This window comes from Ovis aries, chromosome Y, assembly GCF_016772045.2.
Source record: "Ovis aries strain OAR_USU_Benz2616 breed Rambouillet chromosome Y, ARS-UI_Ramb_v3.0, whole genome shotgun sequence".
Classification (NCBI taxonomy): Eukaryota; Metazoa; Chordata; class Mammalia; order Artiodactyla; family Bovidae; genus Ovis; species Ovis aries.
The window spans coordinates 20,341,044-20,367,427 of record NC_082741.1 but is presented as its reverse complement, the minus strand read 5'-3'; positions in this window follow the sequence as shown (position 1 = coordinate 20,367,427).

Genomic DNA, 26,384 nt, shown 5'->3' with positions numbered 1-26,384 from the left:
ATCAGTTAAATCTTGGCTTAAAAACAAGCAAAAAAAAGCACCAGTTTCATTTGAAAAAGTATCAGTTGCAAATCTGAAAGTATAAAATGGTTATATACAAAGAAGAAATCTAATAAAGAAATGTGTATTAAGTAGATGTCTATTTCGTGATGACTTTGTAGTTTATAGGTCGTTTGTAAAGCTGACAACATATTTCGTAGAAGTGCTGTCATCTCTCTAACGTTTTGTTTAGTTTTGCCGAAGATTCCTTGTGGCTAAATTAATACTGTGGAGATACAACTGACACTTACTTTCTTTGGTAAGAATGTAAAATGCACCAGTTGCATAGTATGCTATTTGACACCTGAAGGTTGTCAGCACTGAGCTGGGGTTGAAGGCAGGGAATCTAACCAAAGGGAATACTTAAATACCAAGCCCCACAGAGGTAAGCCTGTCCTTAGAAGGAAAAGAGAATAGCTTTCTGGAGCTGTGACTAAGCACGTTTAAGGTAATTACTGATCATTATGATCCCGTTGCCATTTCCTTTATTGTTTTGGGTTTGGGGTTAAACACCCTTTTTGTGTTTCCTGTGTACAGGATATCCTTTAGCATTTGTTGGAGAGCTGGTTTAGTGGTGCTGAGTTCTCTCAGCTTTTGCTTGTCTGTAAAGCTTTTGATTTCTCCTTCGTATTTGAATGAGATCCTTGCTGGGTACAGTAATCTGGGCTGTAGGTTATTCTCTTTCTTCACTTTAAGTATGTCTTGCCATTCCTTCCTGGCCTGAAGAGTTTCTTTGGAAAGATCAGCTGTTACCGTTATGGGAATCCCCTCATGTGTTATTTCCTGTTTTTCCCATGCTGCTTTTAATATTTGTTCTCGTGTTTTCTCTTTGTTAATTTGATTAATATGTGTCTTGGGGTGTTTTGCCTTGGGTTTATCCTGTTTGGGACTCTCTGGTTTTCTTGGGACTGGGTGATTATTTCCATGCCCACTGTAGGGAGGTTTTCAACTATTGTCTCCTGGAGGATTTTCTCATGGTCTTTCTTTTGGTCTTCTTCTTCTGGGACTCCTATAATTCGAATGTTGGAGCGTTTCATATTGTCCTGGAGGTCTCTGAGATTGTCCTCATTTCTTTTAATTCGTTTTTCTTGTTTCCTCTCTGATTCATTTATTTCTACCATTCTATTTCACTAATCCTATCTTCTGCCTCTGTTATTCTACTATTTGTTGCCTCCAGAGTGTTTCTGATCTCATTTATTGAGTCATTCATTATCTATTGACTCGTTGTTATTCTTCTAGGTCCTTGTTAAACCTTTCTTGCATCTTCTCAATCCTTGTCTCCAGGCTATTTATCTGTGATTCCATTTTGATTTCAAGATTTTGGATCCTTTTCAGTATCAATATCTGGAATCCTTTCTCAGGTAGATTCCCTATCTCTTCCTCTTTTGTTTGATTTGGTGGGCATTTCTCCTGTTCTTTACCTGCTGAGTATCCCTCTGTCTCTTCATCTTGGTTCTATTGCTGCGTTTGGGTTGGCCTTTCTATATTCTGGGAATTTGTGGCGTTCTCTTCATTATGGAGTTTCTCCACTGTGGGTGGGGTTGTATCAGTGGCTTGTCAAGATTTCTTGGTTCGGGAGGCTTGTGTTGGAGTTCTGGTGGGTGAGGCTGGATTTCTTCTTTCTGGAGTGCAATGGAGTGACCAGTAATGTGTTATGAGACGCCAATGGTTTTGGAGTAACTTTGAGCTGCCTGTATATTGAAGCTCAGGGCTGTGTTCCTGTGTCGCTGGAGAATTTGCATGGTGTGTCTGACTCTGGAACTTGTTGGCCCTTGGGTGGTGCTTGGTTTCAGTGTAGGTATGGAGGCATTTGATGAACTGCTATCAATTAATGTTCCCTGGAGTCAGGACTTGTCTGATGTTCTCAGGGTTTGGACTTAAGCCTCCTGCTTCTGGTTTTCAGTTTTATTTTTACAGTAGCCTCAAGACCTCTCCACCTATACAGCACCGATGATAACACATCTAGGTTAAAGATGAAAGGTTTACCCACAGTGAGGGGCAACTGGAGTGGTTCACTGAGTTACATGGAGGAGAGAAGAGGGAGGGGGTAGTTAGAAGTGACTGGAATGAGATGAGGTGGGGTCAAAAGAGGAGAGAGAGAGAGAAAAAAAAAAAAGAGGAGAGAGCAAGCTAGCCAGCTATCACATCCTTATGTGTGCTCCACCGTCTGGACCACTCAGAGGTATTCACGGAGTTATACAGGGAAGAGGAGAGGGAGGAAGTAGACAGAGGTGGCCAGTAGGATAAAAGAGGGAAATGAAAAATGGAGAGACAGATTCAGCCAGTAACCAGTTCCTGAAGTGTTCTCCACCGTCTTGAACACGGAGATTCACAGAATTGGGTAGAGAAGAGAAGGGGGAGGGAAGAGACAGAGGCCACCTGGTGGAGAAAAAGGAGTGTCCAAAGGAGGAGAGAGTGGTCAATCCAGTAATCTCACTCTCAGGTAAAATTGGGTAGTGAAGTTTGGGTTTTTAAATGTACAAAATTGACAACAAATACCAAAAAGCAAAGATTAAAAATCTAGAATAGAGGTTGGATTTTTAAAAATGCAATATTAAGGAAAAGAAGAAGAAGAAAAAAAAGCCACAAGAACTATTAAAACAACAACAACAACCACACAAAGACTATATACAGTGTTTGCTTTAAAAAATAGGTTTCTTTTTAAGTAAGAGTAGGTTATAAGAATAAAAATTAAAGGATAAATAGAGGACTTAAATATTTCTAAAAGTTAAAAAAAGAAGAAGAAGAAAAAGAAAAGAAGAAAAATCTACCACACAACAACATCAGCGAAAAAGAAAAAAAGAAAAAGAAATGGTCATAAAAATAGTAACGATATTTCTGGCCCTTTCTCTGGTGTTGTGGGGTTATTTCCAAGGCGGTTCCTGCCATTTAATTTCTTCTGTTTGCTGGTATCTTCAGTGTCTGATTTCCGTCCTAATAAGGGGGGGGGAGGGCATGGTGGACACTTTTTATTTTTTATTTTTTTGGCTCTCTTGTTGAGTTGCACTGTGGGGAGGGAGGGATGCTGCAAAGAACTAACACCTGTGTGTGCTTTCAGTGTCTCAGGCCCACTGGGCCTGCCCCTGCTCATGGTGCACACCGCTCAGGCTCTACATTGCTCCAGGGTCTGAGGCCGGCCTTAGGCTGCACGCACCTCCCAGGTCTAAGCCGAACTCAGGTTCAGTGCTCAGGTAAGCCCTCAGAGGCGCAGGTTCGGTTGGGACTGCCTTTTGTGTCCTTCCCACGTCCGAGTAGCTCAGGTGTGTGGTGAGCGCGGTCACTGTGACTTATCGCCTTTCCCGTGTCTGCTGCTAGTTTTCTGGATGTACCACTGGCGCCCCTTGTGAGGTGGATGGTGACTGTCCAGAACCCCCAGAAGCCTTAGCAAAGAAGCCTGCTTACAGTTTTGTAGGTAAAGTCTCTCCGGGGCTGCGATCACCCCCTTCCAGCCCATACGGTTCTGGCTGCCCGTCACCGGCGGGGAATGGTCTGTAACCGGCTATTTCTGTTCCATCCTTTGTTCTGTGTGCGGTCCTGGTGGTGTCTTATGATCGGGCTTTTCACGTGGTAGCTGTCCCACAGTCTGGTTTGCTAGCGCAGGTTCGTTCATTGTGGTTATGTGCGGGGTGTTCCTGCCTGATTCTTAAAAAGCACTGCAGCCCATGCCTCCTGCACCTCCCTGCCCTGCCCCCACTTGCTAGTGTCGGATGCAGGCGTCTGTGCTGCTTTTCCGCTGGGGGAGTTACTGTTGGGCTTGTAATCTGTTGGTTTGAATTATGTATTTATGTTTCTTTCCTGCTACATTGCCCTCTGTGCTTCCAAAGCTCGCCACATTGGAAACCTCCCTTCTTAAGATTCCCTGCCCAGAACGGGATTCCCTTCCCAGGACGGAGCTCCCTTCCTACCTCCTTTGTCTCTTTTTTCATCTTTTATATTTTTTCCTACCTGTTTTTGAAGACAATGATCTGCTTTTCCGGGTGCCTGAAGTCCTCTGCCAGCATTCAGAAGTTGTTTTTTGGAATTTGCTCATCGCTGAAATGTTCTTTTGATGAATTTGTGAGGGAGAAAGTGGTCTCCCTGTCCTATTCCTCCGCCAGCTTTACCATATTTCTTAACCAAACAGAATTTGGCAGGGGGTGCGCAGGGGGGGCATGGCATAGCGTATGGTGAGAGTGAGGGGATACGGTCACACCAAATAGAATCTGGGGTCATAGTTCCCTAATGGGAATAGAGCTCATGCCCCTGCAGTGAAAGCACAGAGTCCTCCTCACTGAACTGCCTGGGAAGTCCCAGGAATTGATTTAATGAAAGATACCTAATTAGGATCTGGTGACATTTTACATTGTAGTGTGTTACCAGTGATTATGGTTCATATCATTTTATAGGTTTGTGATTTTACTAGCTTAAAATTTTGGGGGGTTTCTTTTTGTTTTAAAAGCTGAAAACTGTTTTTTAATTCCATGGAATTAAAAACAATCTGTAGAATATATTAAATAGTGGCGGCTTTTTTCTGCATGTGGATGTTTTGCTCCATTGAACTGAATGGTAGTAACATTTGTAGAAGAGACACAGAGTGTAAGGTATGTCTTTTTTATTAAGTGACATAACAACACCCATTGCGTGAGTTATTGGTTGGAGTTTTGAGACAGACTGTGTGGACTAACCTCCTTATTCCTGTTTTCAGCCCTTGAGTAATAATCAGAAGCTTTCTCTGAAGAAAGTGGGGCCAGCTGTCAGGCTCCTAAGTATCTACTGGCCAGCAGGGCTAGGAATAAATGCAGAAACTGGTAGATACGGGTTGGGGCAAGAGGCTACCTTGTCCCTTTTTTTTTTTTTTTTTTTTGCTGCCTGGAGAGATGCTTGTCCTGGTACAAGTGTGGCCAAAACTGTGTCTTTGTGGCCAGAGGATGTCTCTGAGCCTGCCTTGGGTTCTCCCAGGATGGAGGGACAGCAAGTTCTCCCCGGTTCCTTGGCCAGAGAAGACCGTGCCCCCACTTGCTCTATGACATCCCCCCACGACTCACTCCATATTAGGTTCTTCAGAACGGGTGTCCAGGACCCACCCCAACTCCTGGGCCTGGCGGGCCAGAGCCTGCTGTGGAATGAGGCCTTGGCCATGGTGGCCCTGGAGGAGCTGCCCCTAGAGCTCTTCCCGCCACTGTTTATGGTGGCCTTTGCCGGGAGGCACACCCAGGCCCTGAAAGTGGTGGTGCAGTCCAGGCCCTTCCCCTGCCTCTGCTGGGGACCCTGATGAAGGAACACCAGCCTCATCTGGACACCTTCCAGGCTCCACTCGATGACCTGGACGTCGTGCTTGCTCAGAGGCTCCAACCCAGGTAACGTCAACCTGGCAGACTGGTGGGGCCTGGGGGTGTGAGCAAGATGCAGCCAGAGCAGGAGGATGAGGGGTTCACTTGGACAGGCCTCCGGATGTACAGGACTGGTTGAGGGGCAGAAGGGACGAAAGGCATGTGCTCCCCACCAGTGTCCCTTAAGGTAGGGACCAAGGGGGTTCCTGAAGCCGGGGGAGCGGTGGTATATGGAGTGCAGAGCCCTCGCGTGGTCCTGGTGCCAGTCAGCCTCTGCACAGCTCAGCGTGTCTCCTGTGGCCCTGCAGGCAGTGGAAGCTGCAGCTGCTGAACTTGCACTGGAAAGCCCACCAGGACATCTGGACCATGTGATCCAGCCACATGGACAGTGTTTGCTTGTTGCTGGAGCCCGAGCCAGCCCAGTCCATGCAGAAGAGGTGCAGGGTGGAGGTGCAGGTGGGCTAAAGCCGGCACAGGCCCCTGTGCAGGTGCTGCTTGACCTGTGCCTCAAGGAGGACACCTTGAAACAGACCCTCAGCTACCTGCTGAAGAAGGCCAAACAGGAGGAGCCTGCTGCACCTGAGCTGCCAGAAGCTCAGCATCTCCACCATGCCCACGCGGAGCATCAGGAGGATCCTGAAGGTGTTGCAGCTGGACTGAGTCGAGGACTTGGAGGTGAATTGCACCTGGAATCGGGCCACTTTGGGCAGGTTTGTGCTGCACCTGGGCCAGATGGGCAACCTGCCCCGGCTGCCGCTCTGGCGCATCCACGTGTTGCCGCACACAGCCCCCAAACAGGAGGAGCACTGCATCACCCAGCTCACGGCCCAGTTCCTGAACCTGCCCCACCTGCTGAGCTCTAGCTGAACTCCATCTCCTTCCTCGAGAGCCGCCTGCACCGGGTGCTCAGGTAAGGCATGGTGCCAGCTCCGTAGACCAGAATGGGCCTCTCTCTTTCGTTACCGTCAGGACGTGTACTCTGTGCCTGCTGTGGACATTGCCAGGGTGCCCGGGTCACTCGAAAGTCCTCACGATGCTGCCGCTCTGTCCCCGGGCTTCTTGTCAGGTCACCTTCCTGACTAGGGTCAGAGGTGTGGCCTAGGTTAGATGCTGTCAAAGCGGACTTCTTTCTGGGAGTCCGCACGGTGGCGGTCAGGTGTGATGCCCTTGGGAATTCTTTCTGAGAGAATGATGTCTTAGCTGAGGCGATCACAAATAATTAAGCAAGGAGGACATTGGTCCATCAGGCGTGAGGTTTGAAGTCCGAAGCTCTGTTTCTCCCTCCCACCTGCCACATTTGTCCTGAGCTGTTTTAGGCTCCAGGTGAGCTGTGGAAAGTAGGTGATTCTCGAGATGACAAGGAGGGACCGTGAGGGGAAATTGCAGCTCCTAAGCAGTCCAGAGAAGATAAAAAGTTACATAAGCATCATTGCTGAAGTGGCTCCAATCTAAGTCCAAATTGCAATTCTTGTTTTCCTCTAAGACTTCTGACTACATAGGAAATTCTCAATAGCAGGTTGTCGCTCTGCCTTGAACACAGTGATAAAAGCTGAGAGGATGCGGCCTAGTCTGTCTGTATGAATGCGTTGCATTGATTCCCTCTTTGGTAGCTGAACTAAGTGTCCAGGAGTGAGCATCACTAGAGGAACCGTCTTCCAAAGGACCCTCACCCAGGCCCTGGACTGGAGCATTTTCCCCAGTGGATTCAGCAGATGCAAATCCTCCATCTCATACCCTGGCGGTGCCAAAATGGGTTCACTGTGCAAAATCAGCCCCAGAGTCCTGGGTGATATTCACCCGCAGTCCACCTGGAGCCTCTGGGACCCACCAGCCCATGCCCGTTTTCCCACTGCTCAGCCGTGTCTGACTCTTTGGGACTCCATGGATTGTAAGCTGCCAGGCTTCTCTGCCTATGGAATTCTTCAGCTGAGAATACTACAGTGGGTAACAGATCTCTTTTCCAGGAGACCTTCTCAACCCAGGGATTGAACTTGGGTCTCCTGCATTGCATGCACGACTGAGCAGCCAGGCGAGCCTCCAGTTGCTAAGAGACAACCCAACATCCCCGAATCCATTGTCCAAATGTGCGTTTATGTCGCTCATATCCCCACACGTTTTATTCTGTTTTTACATGAATAAACACTTTCACACACAAATATTTACTCAAAGGCTGCTGGAAATCTATTCCCGATCGTCCAAAAATGTCACTGATGAGTTCAGTATTTCAGTGTTGAGTGTAACTTGGCATTTTTCTCCTTGGTGTCATTCATCTGTAACTTTTTTTTTTTTAATAAAACCTTATTCCTGAGGCATTTAGCTTAAGCCAAATGGTAAAGATAAAATTTCCTCCAAATCCTAGTTCTCTGCCAACCTGGCCGTACTAAGGCTTTTAACTAATTCTCTTTTCCCACCAGAGCTCTTTACTGAGACCAAGTCCTCTAAGAGTCAGAGGAGATTTAGCAGCGAAACCAAACAACAGCACCCCTTCAGAGTGGTGGGCTCCAACTATACCATTTTTTGTGACCGAGAAGCTGCGACCGGCATGGACCACCAAAATTTTGCTATAGTAATGTCCTGGAAATTAGCACTGCCTTGGTTTGAGATTTCCTGGTGCCTCAGGTGGTAAAGAGTCCACCTGCAATGCAGGAGGCTCAGAATTCAGTCCCTGAATCAGGAAGATCCCCTGGGAGAAGGGAGTGGCAATCCACTCCAATATTCTTTCCTGGAGAGTTCCATAGAGGAGCCTGTTGGGTTACAGTACATGAAGTCATAAACCATCAGATAGGACTGACTAACATGTTCACGTCACCTTTAATCCTGTAGGTAAGCAGGTGGTGCAAGTCGTCGTTGGTTGAGTTTCTCAATGTGTCATGATCCCATGTTTTGGGCCCTCTCTGTCCCACGCTTGCATTGAAGCTACAAAACCATCCCTTTATGATTTCTTACTCAGGGAATTCGAACTGAGGGAAGAAGCAGCAAGAAGCCAGACGCTCTGCACTGATTAGGTGAGGATGAAGGAGGAGAGTGAAAGAGCCAGCTTAAACCTACATACTCAAAACACTAAGATCATGGCATCTAGCCCCATTACTCCATGGTAAATAGAAGCAAAATGGTGGAAGTACTGACAGATTTCCTCTTCTTGGGCTGTACAATCACTGCAATGGTGATTGCAACCATGAGATCAAAAGACGGTTGCTTCTTGGCAGGAAATCTATGACAAACCTAGACAGTGTGTTGAAACGCAGAGACGTTACTCTGCCAACAAAGGTCTGTAGAGTCAAGGCTATGGTCTTCCAAGTGGTCATGTACGGTTGTGAGAGCTGGACCACAAAGAAGGCAGAGCGCCAAAGAATTGTTGCCTTCGAGTTGCGGTGCTGGTGAACACTCCTGGAAGTCCTTTGGACAGCAAGGAGTTCAAACCAGTCAATCTTAAGGGAGATCAACCCTGAGTCCTTGTTAGAAGGGTTGATGCTGAAGCTGAAGGTCCACTATATTGGTCATGCGGTATAAGCCGCTGATTCACTGGGAAAGTCCGTGATGCTGGGCAAGACTGAGGGCAGAAGACGAGGGCAACAGAGAATAAGATGGCTGGATGGCATCACCAATGCACTAGACATGAAGTGGAGCAAACTTCAGGAAACGGTGAGGGACAGGGAGGTCTGGTGCGCTAAAGTCCCTGGGGTTGCGGATATAACCGAGCAAAAGAACAACAACAATTTCTTGAGATAGAGCTGTTCCAGGGAGAGTAGAAGAGGAAAAGATTTGTGAGAACAATGGAAGGGCCAAGCTCTCCCCTAGAGATGGAGGAAGTGGGTAGAGGCTAGCCACCTGGATTAGTGCTGTCTTGAAAGGTGTGCCTTTTGGACACCTTGTAGAGCCCACTTCTCACACGGCCCTGTCCCAGGGGCCTGATCTCCTCCTGGGTACCAACTTCTCAGTTGGTGTGAGATGATCAGCCTTGTTGGTGGACACTCAGGCTGACCACATATCACTCCACGGCCACAAGCCCCAGGGAGCTTCCTCCTTGACCACAGCAATGGACCTGGACCGGAGTTGGCCTTGGGGTTGTCCGCAGAACGAAAGGCAGGAATAGGTCATGTCTGTCTTTCTTTTTTGGTTTCTTTTGTTGGCCAGCCAAAGCAGCATGCAGGATCTTAGTTCCGCAACTAAGGATAGAATCCATGCCCTCAGCAGTGAAAGTGCAGAGTCCTAACCACCCCAGGACTACCAGAGTGTTCCCAGTAGGTCATTTCCTGAGCCTGGTGGATGCCCTGGAAGCCTGATGTTGGCTGCTGAGAGCCAGGCTTCTATGGGCCAGGCTTTGATGAGGTCACCAAACGTTCCTTTCTCCCTGACCTCTGGGAGACCTGTGACCGTGGCCCGTATCATAGAAACTTCTGGAACTAGACAGAATGGATGACATACCCCTCTCCACTCATATTCCTTTCCTGGCTACCCAATGCCTTCCAATAAATTCATCTGCCCTCAATCCATCTGCAGAAAGCGTGCTATCCTCCTGCCCAGATACCTTCCCTGAAGAAGAGGTTGAAATCATGTCCTCTGCTTCTTCCTAACCTGTCATGTGAAGGCTTTTCTGTACACTTGGTGACAAGCTTCTGCTAGACAGCTTTGGGTTTTCTTCCTTTTGTTGGTGCTGTTTGTTTGTTTGTTTTTTGGTTAAAACACATACTCTCCTTCACATTCAGGATGGTGTGAGGACAGGCCTCACTCTGTTCTCAAGGTTCTGTCCCTCAGAGTCTAGGAGAGAAGTCAAACAAACAAAGAAACAAACAAAGGGGGCGGGGCAGAAAGAGATTTGTGTGGGGCGTTTAGCAGTAGTGGTCTGCAAGATGGGGTCCACAGGAGCAGGCTGCGTCCTGGAAGATCTGGGTGGGTGGCATTTGTTGATGTTTGGGAGTCAGCTGGAAGCCGAGTCATCACCTGCATACCCCCTACTGTCCTTGAGGTGAACCCTCTCTAGGGACTCCTGATCTAAAGAACACGTTGAGGTTCTCAGGTGGCCACCAGAAATACACGAGACTTAAAGAACAGGAAATTGTTTTCTCCCAGTTCTGGAGGCTAGAAATCCAGGATTAAGGTGTTGACAGTGTGGTGTCTCTGGAGGTCCCTTTCCTTGATGAGCAGGCACCCGCATTCTCGTGTCCTCCTGTCCCTTTATGTCCATGCATCCTTGATATCTTGTGTGTCCTAATTTCCTCTTTGTTTTCCGGCCATGCAGCTTTTCTTCTGGGTCTTAGTTTCCAGGCCAGGGATTGAACTTGGGCCCTTGGCAGTGAAAGATCTGAGCCCTAACCACTGGCCTTCCAGGAAATTTCCCTCTTTCTTTTTATATAAAGAACCATCAGCTTGGACTAGGGCCCACCCTAGTGACCTCGTTTTAACTGAATCACCTCATTAAAGGCAGAATCTACAAAGAGGATTACGAATCTCCAAAGTGTTGGGGCTTAGATATTCTACAGATTTTTTTTAAATGAATTAATTTATTTGATGGCACCAGGTGTTAGTAGTGGTACGTAGGGTCTTCAGTCTTCCTGGCAGCACGTGGGATCTAGTTCCCTGACCACGGACAGAAGCCCAGCCCCCTGCACTGGGAGTGGAGAGTTTTAGCCACTGGACCTTTGGGAAAGTCCCTGCAACATATGGATTTTGCAGGACACGATGAAGCCCAAAACAGGGTTGATGGTAGGGTGATTTGCCTGGCTACACATTTGCACCCTATCTGCTCCTTAGAAATACCTGAGACCTTTAATAACGTTGACTCCCTGGTCCCATTCCTGGAGACACTGAGTCTGTGGGCAGGGAGTAAGCTTGACAGAATCAATCAGAACGTCCGTACTTTTCAAAAGCTCTCTAGTACTCACTGTTTAATATGGACACCTTAAGCAGCCTGGGCAACACCTGGAGCTTGGGAGACACTCAGGCTCTCAGGCCCCACTCACAACTGTTGGATGAGAATGTGCTTTTGCACAAGACACATAGGCAATTCCTTAGATTCACTGATGGTGAAGAAGCACAGCCCAGGAGATTTGAAAGTGTGGCCCAAACGGAGATGTTTGCATCCAGATCTCTCAGCTTTGAATATATCCTAACTTCCTTCAATACGAAGGACCTCCAGAAGCCCCCAAAGAGGGTGTGGAGCTCCTAGAATCTCTGAAGGGTGGTGGGGAGGATGAAGCTCCCAGCTCAAGCTACATCTCTTTAGTTTATTGAATTGCCAATAACCTACTCCTCCCAAGGCAGGTGCTCAGTGTGTCACATGAAGGAAAAAATGCATTCCTGACCCTCAACCCTTAGGGTCTCCTGAAGGTGTATATTCTTGGGCATTTTAAGCTTGTTCTTATTGTTGCTTGGGCTCCCATTGCGCCCCATCTGGTAAAGAATCTGCCTGCAATGCGGGAGACCTGGGTTTGATCCCTGGGTTGGGAAGATCCCCTGGAGACAGGAAAGGCTAGCCACGCCAGTATTCTAGCCTGCACGATTCCATGGACTGCATATGGTCCACGCGGTCACAAAGGGTTGGACACAACTGAGCACCTCTCACTTTCACTGTTGCGGCAGAGTTGCTAAGTTGTGTGTCTGAGTCTTTTGTGACCGCATAGATTGTAGCCTGCCAGGCTTCTCTGTCCATGGGATCTCTCAGGCAAGAATCCTGGCGTGGTTGCCATTTCTTCCTCCAGGAGAGCTTTCCGACCCAGAGACTGTACCCAGGTCTCCTGCATTAAGAGGTGGATTCTTTACTGCTGAGCCACCAGAGATCAACATTTCCCAAAGTACTGGATGACTTTACACCCTGGGATTCACTTCACTTCAGAATCAAGTGAGGCGAGCTTTGCGTTTTCAGGTTCGCAGGTCCTCTCCTAGGGCAATTTGAATTTCTTAGGTGTGATATGCAGCCCTGGAATCTCTGTGTTTAATAATGTCCCAGGAGATTCTGAGATTTGAGCAATCTTCAGAAGCATATGAAAGTGAAAGTGTTAGTTATCCAGTTGTGTCTGACACTTTGCCAAACCATGGATAGTAGCTCACCAGGCTCCTCTGTCCATGGAATTCCCCAGGCAAGCATACTTGAGTGGAGAGCCATTTCCTTCTCTGGCAGATCTTCCTGACACAGGGATTAAACCCTGGTCTCCTGTACTGCAGGCAGATGTTTTACTCTCTGAGCCATCAGGGAAGCCTAGAAGCATAAGTCTGTAGTCAAAATGTTTCTTCCCCTCCCCTAAGTATTTGCAAACATTTTAAAACTGACACCCAAAATATTTCTGTTGTAAGTGTAAACACTGCAAAGGATGTACCTTTTGGCATACAATCAAAATAAACCCTTTTAAGTAAATCAAACTAGGAATTGCCTGGCAAGCCAGCACTTCGTGTTTAATGCTTTCAGTCTGGTGACCGGGGTTCAGCGCCTGGTCAGGAAACTAAGCTCCTGCAGGAAGTCTCATGGTGTGTCCATAAATAAATAAAACTGTTAATATCATGCTTTCAAACATATCCAGAAGAACGTAAAGAGCATAGAGTTTTAAAAATATTCCGTTTTATTAACTTATTTGGCTTCTTCGGGGCTTAGCCGTGTCATGCAGGATCCTTTGTCCGTTCTACGGCCCTCTGGCATGTGGGATCTTACCCACCACGTATTAAACTCACATTCCCAGCATTGGAAGGCAGATCCTCAACCACTGGACCGCCAGGAAATCCCTAGCCCTGGGTTCTGATACTTACCGACATTGGAGGACATGGCAACCCACTCCAGCAATTTTCCCTGGTGCACTCAACGGGTAGAGGAGGCTGGCTGGCTGCAGTCCATGGGGTCGCAAAAAGTCAGACACAGCTGAGCTCCTAGGCACAACACTGGCCATCATGCTTCTTAAAAGAGTCTAAAACGAGCTCTTTCTAATGGTCAGTTTTTCTTCTTTTTTCCCTGGTTCATTGAGATGTAATGGACATACCTTCTGTAAGTTTAAGGGGAGAACATGTTGATTTGATGATAATGGTGTCTTTGATGGTGTATCTGATCACAGCATTTGAGATCACGTTCATTAGTGGACATCATTTTTGTTCGAATTCAGTGACTCTATTACCTCATAACGAATGGAAATACACGTATTTCTTCTCTGAAACCCTCTCTGAAACCCACGAATCTGTGTGCACAGGGCTGTAAAGGCAGTGGGAGGGAAAGCTTGAGATATAATCTAGGTGCTGCAAAGGAGGACAGAGAAGAGGGCGAGTCAGGGGGGAAGGGTGCAGGAGGGCGGTGAGGGTGTGACCTGACACCCCTGACGTGGTTTAAGAACGCATGAGCCCCCGCCTAGAAAAAGCTCCTGGGGTTCAGCATGTAGATTCACAGTGAGGACCCTGGGAATCCAGTGGGTGCTGAGCCTTCAAGTGCAGATCACTTGGGAGTAAGCTTGCTTCCTGCCCTCCTCACCCTGCCTCCTCCCCAACCCACCCCCTTGCCCTCGGAAGAGGACAGGGGTTCGCTGTTTGCAGCTGGAGAATTTTTTGCCATTGGAAGAGAACTCCTGACTTTGTAGGTTCCTGACATCAGCCCATGCCCTGTTGGAATAGCTGTGTGGACCACCTTCCCTTGCCCTTGAGCTATTGAACCCCAAATATCTAAAGACTCAGATAAACTGGAGATAAGGTGGTGGGCCTCTGGATGCTGGAGATGCAAGTGGGGACTCTCACCACACTGAGACCTGGAAAATAGCCCCTGGGAGGGGCCCTGAAGCCCCACTCAGATTCTTTCCCCTCTCCAACATTTTGCTAGAAAGGTTTCTAGTTGAAAGATCCTATGGGGAAAAACTGGTTCAGAAACCTGATTGAAGCCTGGTTTGGGTACTATGGATTGGACTCGAATGGGCTTTAAAAGGCGTGGAATCTCCTGATGCCGCCTCACTGGGAAAAGGCTTTTGGAGAGCCAGGGAGGAGTTTCACGGACACTGGACACAGGAAGCGGTGCTGCTATTCCCAGAGAAATCTTTCTGGGACGTGGAGACAAAGACACTCCAGCTTCACCCTCCACTTGGTCTCAGAGTAGGAAGTGTTTAGCTGCACTGAGTCAACTGGACTTCAGGAGCTGGTGAGCCATGGGGTTTGGAATGCTTCCTTTTGTTCTCTGTAGCCATGATTCTGCAAAATTTCTCTGTTAAGGGCTAGAGAGTAACCAGGCATTAAGGGCCATGAGGTCTCTCCCATTAGCAGGGTGAAATAGCCTCAGGCAGAGGCAAATGATCACGTCTGTGTTCCAATAAAACTTTCTTTGTGACACTGAAATTTAGATATCATATAATGTTCACACGTCACAAACCTTTCCTTTGTTTTTCCCAAAATTAAACATCAATGTAAAAAATATTAAACGTTTTTAAAAATTAAAAAAAAAAAAAAAACAATCGGGAAGCAAGCCGATTTGTCAATCCCTGTCTAAACCACTTGCCTATATAATGCAGCTAGCATGCCATTAGTGACTTGTGACATGAATTTAGTAGGCTGGATTCTGCTTATGAAAAATAGAAATCTTCAATAAATCTAAGATGACATCAGCTGTAAGATACATTATTCCATTTACCTTTGGCCACACCCAGTGGCATGTGGGATCACAGGTCCCTGACCAGGGATTGAAGCTGTGTCCCTGGCCTGGAAGTGAGAAGTCTTAAATACTGGAATACCAGGGAGGTCCCACAGCACTATTTTTCATACCACTATAAAATATATATTTATATACATATGTCTGCGTGTGTGTTCAGTTGCTTCAGTCATGCTTGACTTTCTGCAACCCTATGGACTGTCGCCCACGATTCTTCTCGGTCCATACGATTCTTCAGGCAGGAATACTGCAGTGGGTTGCCATGCCCTCCTCCAGGGGGTCTTCCTGATCCAGAGATGGAACCTGCATCTCTTAGGTCTTCTGCATTGGCAGGAGGGACCTTTACCGCTAGGGACATCATTTACACACAAGCAAACAAACTATGATATGCTACTGATGAAATGTGATCTGGTATCACAAATGGCCAAATGTAAACTTTAGAATGGCCTTTAATGTCTATGAAACGTGTTAATGGCATGGAAGCTATCAACAAATGTATTATATGGAGAGAAACTGTGTTACAAACCTTTAATTTCAAGGAGCACCGCTGCCCCTGTCAGCATCCAGCTACATACTGGCTGACTTTCTCTCTTGCCTGATAGTTTTAATCCATTCAGATTTGGAAGTCATCAAATGCTTGGAGAAATTGCTTCTCAGCCTTTTGGCTAAGATCAAGTATAAGTACCTGGGGAGCCAGGAATGAGTGGGCCGAGCTTGAGGTACAGGTAAATGATTGTTTCATAACAGTTACTGTTTATTTCTGCAGCAGGCATGTAGCACTGACAGACACTCCATGTTGTTCTAGAAACCAAAATACAGCAGCCCAATAGCTCTGGAGGGGAAAAATGGCATGTGAGTTGGGGGAGGCTGTGATCTCTGACATCATGGTCAGGAAAGCCTGGCAGAGAAACTGTGGACCGAGGCAGCTCAGGAGTTGGGTGCTGGTAATTGAGACAGCATCCAAGGCAGGGGGAGCAGTAGAAGTCTTGAGAAGTCCCGTCCCTCCCTCCTTGGTACCCTTGGGAGATTGGGTCTGGGAACCCTGCACCTGGAGACACCAAAATTAATGGGTGATCAAGTCCATTACATAAAATGGTACAGTCTTTGCATGTAACATAAGGGGATACTCCCACATGTTTTAAATCATCTCCACATCCGTATAATACCTAATACAATGTTGATGCTGTGGAAGTAGTTTCAAGTACAGTGTAAATGCTCTCCCTCTCTGAGAGAGAGAGAGAGAGAGAGAGAGAGAGTTGCCAGCATGAGGCAGGTTCAAGTCCTGCTATTAGAAATGGCTGGGATTTAAAGAAAATATTTTGGATCCATGTATAGACTATGGTGCCTTCTGGACTCGGAGAGTGGAGGGAGTGAGAGGCACCCCCAAGGGACAGCTGGGGGCTCTTTTGGACATTTTCTGTCGGTCAGCATTTCTGAGTGAGATTGTAGATCTGTAAGCAAAATGGTGCCTACCAGCTCTCCTGCAGAGTTTAAGAGGAACACGGGGGCCACCATGGGGACTCAAGGCAAAAGTGGTGGCTGGAGAAGGAAGTTTAAAACGGTCATGTCATTTCACTGAGTTTGAGATGTTTCCTTATGTCTAAGGGTGCTAATAGTTATCTCAATGTTTCAGCCAGTGATTCAACCAGGTACTAATTTTGTCTTTTGAAAGAAATATAATCATCACCACTTATCGGCAGACAGTAAGTTTCAAGACCCCCAGGGGACATCGGTAACCTCACACAGTATCAAACTCTATGTACACAATGGTTCTTCTATACAAACACACCTGTGATGCAGTCTACTGTATAGAGGCACAGTAAGAGATAGCCACTGCCTAAAAATAACAGGAAAGTGAAAGTGAAGTCGCTCAGTCGTGTGCAACTCTTTGCGACCCCATGGAGTGCCGCTTATTACGCTCCTCTGTCCATGGGAGTTCCCAGGCAAGAATTCTGGGCTGGATTGCCATTTCCTTCTTCACAGGATCTTCCTGACCCAGGCATTGAACCTGGCTCTCCCGAATTGTAGGCAGACACTTTACCATCTGAGCCACCAGGGAAGGTGTAATAATAACATAGAACAATTATAACAATATACTTTTATAAAAGTGTTGTGAGTGTAGTCGCTATGTAAAATATACTACTGTACTAATTGAGCGATTTTTTTTCACCCTAACTAAGCACTTACTACGCTCTGTGTCCATACCTTTTGCAGTTGGAGGTTTGACAGCAAAACTAACCCAGATTTATTTTCTCTTCTTCACATTCACCACAGATATTAGCAACCTCAGCATACATTGTTTCTTTCTCTTTTATATCAAATTGAGAACTTGGATCTTTTCACTGAAAGGCAGCACTTAATGGATTTTTCTCTGGCATATGTCAATGGACAGCATCCCTCCACTTACGGTTTGGGGCCATTATTGAGTAAAGTAAGGATAACTTGGTCACAAGCCCTGTGGCATCTCAACAGTCATTGTGGTAACCGAGTGACAGACGCGTGGGATGTTCAGGACTAAGGAACGATTCACATTCTGGGCAGGAGGAAGCAGGATGGTGTGAGATTCCAATCACTCTCCTCAGAATTACCTGCAGCTTAAAATGCGTAAGTTGTATATTTCTGGAGTTTTCCATTTAATATTCTCGGTGACCAACTGAGGGTGACCTGAAACCACAGAGACTGACACCTGAGATCAGAGGGGATGACCTTGCCTGGTGATTGCTTTTAGGGGGAGAAAAACACTAGAAGGGGCCACTTGAAGCCACAAGTGGTTGCAAAATGGCCCATCTCTTCCCGTGTGAGGAAGCACAAGCACCACCACAACCCGAGAAAAAGACCGCCGTGTCCAAATCCAGAGGTGAGGACAATGACGATGCTGAGGTCATCTTTGTTGGAGTGGAGCACGTCAAGGAGGATGCTGAAACCTTCTTTGTCAGAGTGATTTCAACTTCAAAGCCAGTCATTTCTAACGTTTTGAACAGAGTGACCAGGGACTCATCTTCAAGAAGAATGAAGGACCGCGTGAATCCGGATCCCTCCTGCAGGTGGCAACCTGCAAATCTTAGGACCCCAGCATCAGAGCCAGCTGCCGTATCACCAGTTTCTCAGTGTGTATGGGGAGGAAGAGGCAGTTCTATTATTTCGGAGCCTTCATCTAAACCTGATTAGAAAACGAGCTCGCCGGAAACTGTCCTTCACAATTCAGAATTGTTCTCTCTGCGGCCTCCCTGTCTCTCTTGAGCCGTTCTCTCATTAGGAGGCAAGGATGAAAGCCCTCTTAATTCAAAGCGGTGTCCCACTTCAGATGTGAATTGTAACAGTGGGAATCCCAAAAGACCCAAACTCAGCGATGGAATCCCAGGGGGACCTGCCTCCACCATGGCCCCTCCAGGTATCCCTCCTGGAAAAACACGGTTATGACCTTGGAAGATTCCCCGACCTCACCGAGCCGTGTGCATGGTGGGGCATCATTTTCACGGACTCGCACCAATGGCCAGGCATGCTTCCGTCTTATGGATCCAGAAGGAACATGCAGTTTGTCAGGCCTGGAGAAAATGGACTTTCTGACTCTTGCACGTCAGAGCAAGACTGTTGATCCCATGAAAGTAAATCTGGGATCAAATTCACTGATGAGAGTAAATGTTATCTGATGGCTTTTACTTTGGAGCATACAAGAGACGGCACCAGAACAGAAGACTCACACAGCCTTCAAATGCCTCAGCTGCTTGAGTCTTCTAAAATATGTCAAGTTTATGACCCACCTGAGGAACCATCTGGAGCTTGAGAGGCAGAAGGGTGACAGCTGGGAAACCCACACTACCTGCCAGCACTGCCACCGCCAGTTTCCCACCTCGTTCCAGCTGCAGTGTCGCATGGAAAGTGTCCCTGCTTCCTGGGAGCCCTCCACGGTCTGTAATATCTGTGAATTGTCCTTCAAAACAGATCAGGTTCTCTTACAGTACCTGAAGGACAGTCACAAACCTGGCAAAATGCCCTATGTCTGCCGTGTTTGCACTTACAGATTGTCAGCCTTTGCCAATGTAGAGGCGTATTTTAGAACATGGCATGGAAACATGAACAATTTGTTTGTCTGTTTTGCCTCAAAATGTTCAAATAGGTGACATCCTTTGTAAATCACGCTCAGAGGAACTGCAACAGGAGGGTCTTTCCATGTTGCAAGTGCTGGCTACAAAGTTTGAACGTGAAGGAAAAGACCGAGCACCAAACCAAGAATCATCAGTCATTCAAACAGCCAGAGCACTTGCCAGGGTTGCCTCCTGAAACAGAGGTCATGATCCAAAGTTCAGTTCAGCTGGGACTGAGAGAGACAGCATCCATCATTGTGAGGAACACTGACTCCCAAGTGCCACCCAGAAAACACACAAAAAAGATTGACTACGAGCACAAAATATTCCAGACATGCTGCAGCATGGGATCTGGCTAAAAAATTATGTTCTACCCACCTCCAGAAATTCAGAAAAGCCCCATTGAGGTTCAGCCAGCTGTACATAAAGACCCTGCCTGGCTTTTGTTGTTCAGTTGCTCAGTCGTGTCTGACTCCCTGTGACCCCATGAACTTCTGTATGCCACGCTTCCATGTCCATCATCATCCCCTGAAGCTTGCTCAAACTCATTCCGTTGGGTTGCTGACGCCACCCAATCATCTCATCCTCTGTCATGCCTTCTGCTGCTGCCTTCAATATTTCCCAGGATCAAGGGTTTTGTTTTGTTTTGTTTTCCCAATGAGCTGACTCTTCCCTTCAGGAGGCCAAAGTATTGGAGCTTCAGCATCAGTTTTTCCACTGAAGATTCAGGGTTGATTTCCCTTAGGATTGACTGGTTGGATCTCCTTGCAGTCCAAGGGACTCTCAAGAGTCTTCTCCATTCTCCAGCACCACAGTTTGAAAGGATCCATTCTTCAGCACTCAGCCTTCTTTATGGTGCAGCTCCTCCATCTGTACCTGACTCCTGGAAAAACCATAGCTTTGACTTTATGGACATTTGTTGGCAAAGTAATGTCTCTTTCTTTTAAAACACTGCCTAGCTTTGTCACAACTTTTCTTCCAAGCAGTGAGCATCTTTTAATTTCGTGGCCGCAGTCACCATCTGCAGTGATTTTGGAGCTCAAGAAAATAAATTCTGTCACTGTTTCCATTGTTTCTTCATCTATTTTCCATGAAGTGATGAGACCTTTGCCTGTGTGAACCACAACAAACTCTGGAAAATTCTTAAAGAGATGGGAATACCAGACCATCTGACCTGCCTCCTGAGAAATCTGTATGCAGGTCAAGAAGCAACACTTAGAACTGGACATGGAACAAGCGACTGGTTCCAAATAGGGAAAGGAGTACGTCAGGATTATATACTGTTGCCCTGCTTATTTAACTTAAACGCAGAGTACATCATGAAAAACACTGGGCCGGATGAAGCACAATCTGGAATCAAGATTGCTGGAGAAACAGCGACAACCTCAGATATGCAGATGATGTCACCCTAAGGGCAGGAAGTGAAGAGCCTCTTGATGGTGGCAAAAGAGGAGAGTGAAAGGCTGGCTTAAAACTCAAATTTCAAAAGACGAAGATTACAACGTCTGGTCCCATCACTTTATGGCAAAGAAATGGTGAACAACTGAAAATAACAGCACGTTTGATTTTCTTGGACTCCAAAATCACTGTGGATGGTGAATGTAGCCACAAAATCAAAGGAAGCTAGCTCCTTGGAAGAAAGCTATGGCAAACACAGACGGCATTAAAAAAGAAAAAAAAAAAAAAAGCTATGGCATCACTCTGCTGACCAAAATTCTTATAGTCAAAGCTATGGTGGTTCAGACAGTAAGGAATTCACTTGCAATGTGGGAGACCTGGGTTCATTCATGGGAAGGACATCCCTGTAGTCCGGTGGAAATACTCGGTGCTCCCAGATTAGGGCGTCCAAGTTCATTCCTTGGTCCGGGCATTAGATCCCACATACTGCAACTAAAAATACCACATGTGACAATTAAAATTCCTGCTCCCACATGCTACAATGAAGATTGAAGGGTCCTTGTGCTGGAACTAAAAACAAGCACAGCCAAGTAAATGAACAAATATTTGAAAGAAAGAAAGAAAGAGGTATGAGAATTCCCTGTTGCTTCAGTGGTTCGGACTTGATGCTTTCACGGTCAATGGCCAGGGTTCAACACCTGGTTGTGGAACTAAGATCCCACAGCTTCTGTGGCATGACCAAACAAAACCCCAGAAAGATAACTGAGGAGTACAGAACTCCCAAAGTTTGAAAATGAAGCAATGGCACTGCACACAGGCTGAGGATAGAGTAAGGATTGCCAGGAACCCAAAGTGCAAAAGCGGCACCTCTGCAATTCACAAGCCTCTTTAATGTTGTGGTTTAGGCTTCTCCTTCTCCTGCTTCTGAACCTAAATAACTTATTGCTCCTAAGAGAAATTGTTATGGGAAAAACATTATTTGAACTGAATGATAGTGAAAATAGCAAATTTTTGAGACAGAGCTAAAGCAGTTTCATGTGTTAATATGCATCACATTTGAAAAGAAGAAAGGTTGGAAAAACAATGACCTAAGTCAGTGCTATTCACAGACCTTTCTGCAGCAATAGAAAACATTTTCATAATTGTTACATGTATTCCCTCATAAGGGCGATCAGCTTTTCACATATATAAATGCTTATGTTTCTTTTCTTTTCTGTGAGGTGTTCTGTTTATATCCTTTATCTGTATACTCAGATGGAGTGTTCATCCGGCAGGGTTTGTTTTCTTTCTTTTTTTTTCTTTTTTTCTTTTGCCTTGCGGTGAGGATTAAGGGATCTTAGATCTTCAACCAGGGGTTGACTCTCTGCCCCCTGCAGTGGAAGCACAAATCTCTAATAACCAGATCACTAAGGAATTCTCAGTAAAATATATTTTCTATGTCTGTGTCTAATATGCCACTTTGCAAATGTTAAAATGTAGCCAGTGTGACTGAGGTATTAAATCTTTTTGTGTGTTCAGGGGCTTCAGTCTGTCCAACTCTTTGCGACCCCATCAGTGTGGCGCACCAGGCTCCTCTGAACCCACATCTTTTACATCTCCTGTATTGGCAGGCAGGTACTTTACCACTAGCACCAACTGGGAAACCTATTAAATCTTTACTTTAATTAATTTAACATTAAAAGATATGGCTAGAAGGACAAGATCTTCCTTACAAGGGAGGTTCAATTAACTTGTATACTCAGTAATTTGTGTATCTCTTCGATATTTTCCTCAAGATGAGATTCCATGCCCCTCCCTAAATGTAGGCTGTGTTTAGCGGCTTGTTTCCAAGAACAGAATATGTCAGCAGGAAGGAGACAACTTTCTAGCAGACGAACTAGTGGTAGGTCATATTGATAGTATGAATCCTTGATGGGAGATGATGAGAAAGATATTTTGCCTTGGAGGTATAGTTCTAAAATTATATAAACCCCAGGGCAATCAGGAGAAACATCCCAAACCCATATAGAGAGTCATTCTGCAAAATACCTGTCCCTGAAGGACTCCTGAAAACTGTCAAAAGTCTTGAAAAACAAGGAAAGTTTAAGAAACTGCTATAGACCAGAGTAAGCTAAGGGAGGTATCTGTAGCTTCTTGCTCTATATTCTCATGCAGTTCAGTATCCTATATGGGACTATGAAACTAGGAAAGAACATTTGTGGAAAAACTGGTAAAATTTGAGAAAACCCTGGAACTTAGTTAAAGGTACCCTACTGAAAGATGCTGGAATAATTGTGAAGCATAAAGGAAGTCATTTCACATACACACATTTCAGACATTGCAAGTGTTTTCTCTACACAACACCCACTTCATTTTGACTTCACGGAGATGGAAATCTGAAGTACGGCATACTTAACGGAAATCTTCGAATACAAAGGATCAATAATATTTAGACTGTGTCATCTGACTATAATGCAATAATGAGAAATTGACCAAGAAACGTCTTTGAAAATGCCATTCACTTGGAAAATAGAAATAACTATCTTAACACATATCTCTATGGAATTTTCATGCAAGCATCCTGGAGCAGATTGTCATTATTTTCTCCAGGGGATGCTCCTGACCCGGGATCGAACCCAGGCCTTTTGTGTCTCCTGCATTGGCTGGAAAGCGATTTACCAGTTGAGTGACCAGGGAAGCCCATGCAATATTTAGGCTTGTCTTTAGAAGAGAATATTAGGATATACTCGGACGTGAATGATAATGAACAGCCTATTCGCAAAAATTGCGGGACACAGTTAAAGTTGTACGGAGAAACAATGGAAAGAGTAACAGACTTTATTTTCTTGGGGTCCAAAATGATTGTGGGTGGTGAATGCAGCCATGAGCTTAAAAGATATGTGGCCCTTGGAAGAAAAGCTATGACAAGCCTAGACAGCCTAGTAAAAAGCAGAGACATTTCTTTGCTGACAAAGTCCATCTAGTCACAGCTATGCTTTTCCCCACAGTCATGTATGGATGTGACAGCTGGACCGTAAAGAAGGTGGAGTGCCGAAGAACTGATGCTTTTGAACTGTGGTGTTGAAGACTCTCGAGAGTCCCTTGGACAGCAAGATTCAACCAGTCAATCCTAAGGGAAATCAACTCTGAATATTCACTGGAAGGACTGATGCTGAATCTGACGATCCAATAGTTTGGCCACCTGATGGGAAAAGCCAACTCATTGGAAACCACCTTGATGCTGGGAACGACTGAGGGCAGGAGAAGAAGTGGGCGGCGATGGATGAGATGTTCGGATGGTATCACCAACTCAATGGACATGAGTTTGAGCAAACTCCAGGAGACAGTGAAGGACAGGAAAGCCTGGTGTGCTGCCTGCAGTCCATGGCGTTGCAAAGAGTCCAACATGACTGAGGGACTGAACAACAACAACAAATTAAGGTAAATTTATAGCATTAGATACAAGAGAAATGAGAGTTACAAACAGTTATCTCAAAAAGTTGTAAAGATGAGCAACAGAACAAACTTATAGCGATGTGAAGGAATGAAATTAGTAAAGAATGAAAAATGAATATATTAGAGAAGAAAATAATGTAACAAAACCAAAACTTTATCCTCCCATAGGAGATCTCAACGGTCTACTAGGAGACTTCCAGCAGCACAGGGCATTTAAAAAAGACTCTGTGAAGGGCCAAAGAAGAAATATTTTAGGCTTTGCGAATATGATCATTGGCCATTAAGTTTTCAGCCATAGACAACAACGAAAGAAACTGGCAAGTCCCTGTTCCAAATTTAAGGACTCCGAAAACTGAATTTCACACAATTTCCACGTCAGAAAATAAAAGTCTTTTCGGTTTTCCTCAGCCATTAAAAGTGTAAAGCTCTAAAATTAAAAAGAAGAAGAAGAAGAAGTAAAGCTCATTCTCAGCTCACAATAGACAGTGCAAAAACAGGGGCAGGCTGCCCTGCCTTGATTGAAATGGAATTCCAAGAGGAGGGGCGCCAAGATTCACTGTAAGGTCAAGTTCCTTAAGCAAAGAACTGGCTTAAGGGAGGTCACCCCTGAGGGCTGTGAGTGCCGGACACCATCACTGGACTCCCCTGGTAGACTCGGAGGCCGTTCTCAGCCCTGTGCCCTGGCGACTGTGCCATCTGTTTTTTCTTTCTTCGCGTTTGGTGAGCTGAGCAATCTTGACCCAATACTCTTGAGATTCAGATTCAGCCTGACCACGCCCACAGGGGGTGCTTTTACGGGGTGGGGGGAGGGGGTGGGGGTGGGGTGTCCATCGCGCGCCCATGCGCCCAACTCGGCCTCGCGGCCAATCAGATGGCAGGAGCCGACACCTGGCAGCCAATCATCGGAGGCAGCCCGCTCGCCTGTAGGGGGAGCTGAGGCGGCGCCCCAGACCTGAGGAAGCCTCGTCCCGTCCGGCTTGCCTCCTCATCCCCTCGGGCTCGCCTCCTCAGGCTTGATCCGGGAACTGCCTAAGGCAGGTGAGCCACAGGCAGTTCTGTCTCCTCTGTCAACGGGGGCTGGTAAGGACTGGAGCGTGGTTCAGCCTAAGAGGTGCCTGACGGCTATAGGGAGGGTTTCTCGGGTTCCCACTCCAACGAGGCCTTGCTCGGTGGGGCGGCTGTTGAGGGCCCGCGGGCCCTCAGGAGGGAGTGTGCGGCAGGACCCACAGGCCTCAGGCGCCATTCGCCCTCTCTCCTCTCTAGTCTGGGCGGGCTCAGCTCTCCAGCAGCTTTCCGGCCCGGGGGGTGGGTGGGACAAGCCAGCTCCAGGAAAGGGCCTCTTAGTCCCTGGCCCTGGGCACCACCCCCAGCTCTCCTGTGGAACCTAATGATTTAAACACACACACACACACAAATCTTCACGGCCCAACCCGGTCCTGCACCCAGGCATAGTCAGGCGAGCGCAGCAAAAAAAAAAGAAAAAAAATCGATCTAGTGGCCTCTTCACTGCCCTGGTGCTTTGGTCGTTTTCCTGTTTCCTCGGCCTCTCCTCAGACTCCAGGGCTGCCCCGTCCCTGGGGGCCCCGAGATTCAGGCCTTTGGTTCTGGAAGTTGGCAGATGAGGTATTTGTTTGTTTGTTACTGAGAGAAGGGAGGTGGGAGGAAGAAGCTCAGGGCAAAGGAGTTCAATCACTTGGTCTGGTTGAGTGTGAGACGCCTGGTCAGCATCCGTAGGGTAGGACCAGGTAGGGCCTGGGGGGATAGAATGTTCCCGGAACAGGGGACTCACCCTGGCCGTTTCCTCTGCTTGTCCCCAGGATGTGACCGTGTGCTGCCTGGGAGGTCTCAAGCGCTCAGGAGTTCAGTGGGCCCCTGAGGTAAGGTGACAGACATCTTTACAACAGGGACAAAGGTGTGGCTTTCTTACTTTGTGTTTTTCTCCTTTCATTCGTCGGCTGACACGTTGCTGTTGAGAGAGAGTATTCCTGATGGGGATTACGTGACCCTGATTGCGGGTGCTGACTTCAGGGCCATCATGGTTTCAGGTTTGCAGCTTTCTGAGTGGCAAGCTTAAAAACAGGCAGGGTGACTTGCTTTCTCCTGCCTTCTTGAAAGAAAAAAAGTAAGAGCACCATGGGTCTTAAGCTCTGTAGAGCTGACTCCTGCCACTTGGTGAGGCTAAAATGGGGCAATGCACATATCCTAAGGTTTTAGCTAGCAAAGCAAAGCAATGCAGGTGTGGGGTTCCCTGGTGGCCTGGTGATTACGATTTTGGGTTTTCACTGCAGTGGTCTGGATTCAGTCTATGGTCAGGGAACTGGGACCCCACAAGCCAAACAGCATGGCCAAATGAATGAATGAATTCGGTGGTTCATTCAGAGAAATTATCCTGTGATTTAACATGTTCACGTGAGATTACTTGCTCATTTCTGTACCCTTAAGGGCTTTTCTTCATTAAGTAAGTGAACTCCACTGGATGGGGGTGAGGCACCATCTGAGTTCATTTCATGCGAGTAA